Below are 3,926 nucleotides of genomic sequence, written 5' to 3' on the forward strand. Positions count from 1 at the left end.
AGTGACATGTGTAGTCAGTGGTTAGCGGACTTCTGTTGTTATAGACATTACAGTTACTTTAACAAAGCTAAATCTGTTGTGGGCTTGTGGTAGCCTAGTTGAAGAAAATGTTTTAAATTTTCAGTTTGAGCTTAAAAAATGTATCCATTTTTCCAACCTTTGGCTGGTCTTTCCTTCCATGGTGCTGATCAAAATATGGGACATTGCTATTGGGACAACAAAAACTGGACTGGTCATGCAACACTCAGCACCTGTATAAAAAAGGCCAGAGCAGACTGTATTTCCTCAGGAGGCTGAGGTCTTTTAACATCTGCAGGAAGCTCCTGAGGATGTTTTACCAGTCGGTGGTTGCTGGTTGCTGGAGTACTGTTCTATGCTGTGGTGTGCTGGAGGAGCAGCACAGCAAAGAAGGACTCATCCAGGCTGGGAAAAGTGATCAGGAAGGCTGGCTCTGTGGTCGGCATGAAGCTGGACACTGGTGACAGTGGCAGAGAAAAGGACACTAAATAACCTGCTGGACATTATGGACAATGCTGGGCATCCTCTGCACCCGGCCATAAACAACCAGAGGAGTCTGTTCAGTGACAGGTTGCTTCTCCCAAAGTCAAGAACCAACAGACTTAAAAACTCTGTCCCACATGCCATCAAACTGTTTAACTCCTCTCTGGAGGGGAGAGGGAGGGGAAACAGGAGGACAAAAGAGGGGGGAACAACTAAGCTGTAGTGCCTTTTCACTGTGCAATACTTCTTGTTAATATCCAACGGTGCAATAGACTCACAATACTTGAAATGTGCAATTCCCTTGTATTCTTATTCCTATTTATTCTATTTATCCCTTTTGTATACTCTGTATTTATATGTGTCTCTGTATTTATATGTGTATATTTGGTATATTTCTGCTCACATTCTGTAACTTCTGTCGGTGCTGTGCTATTGGTGTCAGGCGGTGATCAGCTGATCACCGGGTCGGGCTTAAAAGAGAGACACCACCCACCTGTTCTCCGCTCAGACATCGATCTCTTCATGTCAGGAGCTCCGAACCCTCGCCGACGTCAGTCTCCGCCTGCTTCAGCAACCGTGAGTGTTTTCTCTCTTGACTCTCCCACTCATCCCGGCTCAGTTCGCTCTCCCTCTGTAACGTCGGTTCCGAAGCAGTGCTTTGTGCGCCGATCGTTAGTAGAGTAACCGCGTGCCTGCTCCAACCCATCGCTAGCCTGCACCGCGTTTGGGTCTAGCCAGCACGCCACACGGGCACGCCGAATTGCTGTGTTTAATTCGCGCGCTACCCCCGATCGTGACAATTGGAAACCGAATTTCCCGGAGGAACCCACCCGAGGGATTAATAAAGTTTCATCTAATCTAATCTCTAATCTCTAATCTATTGATGTTATTGATTATTGTGATAATATTTTTACAAAATGTTCTCTCTCTCTCTCTCATCCAGATTAATAAAGTTTGTGTGAACAACACAAAATGTCATATTAACTTCTCAAGAAAGCTGCCACTTCAACCATTTGATGTTTGAAAAGGTCTGTTGATTTCCAGGACATTATTACCTTTGATTTCAGTGTGCCACAGAAACTGCACTGTATTGATTACAAATTCCCTCCCCTAACCTGCAGTCGAATGCATGGTGTGTGTTGGAAGATCAATGACAACTATGGCAGAACTCTCCCCCAGGGAATCTGTAGAGGTCAGTACTGATGTAGGGTGGTTGGTAGAGGAGATAATGTCACTGTTTCTGCCCACAGGGTGTTTATATGGTCTGTGTGTGTGTGTGTGTGTGTGTGTGTGTGTGTAGCAGTAACTCATTGATGGGATTTGATCAGTCAGTTTCAGGGTAGCTGTACAGCCACTGAGATGGCTCTATTGTTTTTTCCCATGGCTGCAATACTGCAGTAGCTTGGCTTTGTAGCTGAGATGATCAGCATCTATTAAATACAGTGTCGGGTGTATATATCATCTCTAAGTGTTAGCCTCTGCATAAATCTACTTTTTATGTAACAAAGTAAATTTCATGCTTTTGAGAACTACTGCAGTAATTTTAATAATTTTTTATTTAACAGCTGTTTTTAATTTATTCAGTCATTTGGCAAAGACTGCATAGCAGAAGAACAAACACAAGAAGTAGCACTGAGAAAACCCACTCCAGTAAATAAATTAACAAGGCACTTTGTAAGTACCATGTCGTCTGACATTATCAAAAATCAAATAAAAGCTAAAAACACCCCTATTAAAATAAAAGTTAATTTGGGGTACTATTTCGGATATTTCATACTACTTTGGTATAAAATAACTTTCTATCAGAATATGTCTTTTAACTTGCATCAAATAAATAACTAGGACTTGCTTCTTTCAGTCTTCTCAGTATTGGGAACATCCTGTCTCAGACTGATGTTTACAATTTAGTCCATTCATTTCTTACTTCAAGGCTGGAGTATTGTGATTCCCTATTATGAGGTTATTCTATGAAACTATTGGCTAGAGAGAAACTAGATCATATTTCTCCCATATTAGCTTCTCTCCATTGGCCCCACCAATCCAAAACTGTATTTAAAGTCTTTCTTTTCCAAAGTAAAATTCCATCAGATTTTCATCTCCGCAGTCATCACTGGTAAGAAATTTTTTTTCTAATTAACATCCTTAGAATTTTTTTCCAGAAAAGTGGCTGCCCTTCCCTGACCAATTGATCTGCTGGAGGCCCTTTTCCTTTCATAAAGGAATTCTTCATTCCATCATCACCAAGTGTTTGTCCCCAACCACGGGCCACGGACCAAGTCATTTGGTACTGGGCTGCAAGAGTTGAAGCTCGGGTGTGAAATGTATCGTTTTCAGGGTTGTTTTTTTTTCAGTTTTTATCGTTAACTTGGTTTCCCTGGGTCTTTTCCCATGTGTTATGAATAAATCTTATTTTTTTGGTACTGGTACTGGTTTTATTTTGTTGTATTTATCCACGCCACCTTAAAGGCCAGTCCGTGAAAATATTGTTGGACATAAACCGGTCGGTGGCGTAAAAAAAGGTTGGGGACCACTGCTGTAGAGGACTGTCTGATAACTGAGCTTCTCTCTCTAATAATGTAGGGTCTACAGTTAAAGGCTCAGTTCAGTTCAGTTTCAGTGTCAGTTTTATTTGACATATGCAAGTTAGCACAGGGTCAGCATTGCAATGAAATGTGTTTGACAAGCAGAAGATAAGTCACTCACAGTAAAAATATTACTAATATTAACAGCCTAAATATATATAAATATATATATACACACATGTATAAATAAAAAAATCTTAAGAAATCTTAATCTTAGGCTCCGTGAGATGATTGTTATGAATAGCACCACATAAATAAAAATGATACCTGGTGTACTATTGTCAAGAAATGAAAACATGAAAACTGAGATGAGATGAGATGAGATGAACTCAAGCTTAAATTAACATTGCTCATAATCATATAGTGTGGATGATATCTGTGAATTTAAAGCCACAAAATTATTCATTTTATCTTTTTTGTCTCAAAATAAATAAATCCTTCTTATCACGCTCAGGGAGTTCAACACATAGAGAGAACAGTACAGTGAAAAGCCATTTTTTTTAGAGGGATTCTCCAGCACAGTTATGGACGCTGAAATGGACGACAGTATTCAGCTCCAAGCACATGCCTTCCTCGAAGCATTCAGTAGCCAGTGCCACTTCAAAAGCCAGAGCTATCAATTTGGAAAAAGCTACACTTGAGGCAGATCTGGAAGCATTGGAGCTTGAAAAAGCAGCTGCCGTTGCTGTTGCTAAGGCTTAGGTTTAAGAAGCAGCAGCAGCCATAGAATGTGATGATATACACAGTAACAGGAGCGACATCTCACACTTGTTCATCAGACAACAACCGAGGAAGATGAAGATCAAGCGCAGATCAGTTTCAAACCTGCCATAGATTCTCAAG

The 3,926-nt window shown here is 40.7% G+C and overlaps 1 long non-coding RNA gene across 1 annotated transcript; it reads left to right on the forward strand.

The window, feature by feature from the left end:
* The first annotated feature begins 974 nt into the window (after positions 1-974).
* Positions 975-2,825, forward strand: LOC120442836. The gene is made up of 4 exons (XR_005614967.1): positions 975-1,077; positions 1,445-1,529; positions 1,623-1,693; positions 2,661-2,825. It is a non-coding gene; the product is annotated as an uncharacterized LOC120442836 (long non-coding RNA).
* The last annotated feature ends 1,101 nt before the right edge of the window (positions 2,826-3,926 follow it).

The sequence above is a fragment of the Oreochromis aureus genome, linkage group 11 (assembly GCF_013358895.1).
Source record: "Oreochromis aureus strain Israel breed Guangdong linkage group 11, ZZ_aureus, whole genome shotgun sequence".
Lineage (NCBI taxonomy): Eukaryota > Metazoa > Chordata > Actinopteri > Cichliformes > Cichlidae > Oreochromis > Oreochromis aureus.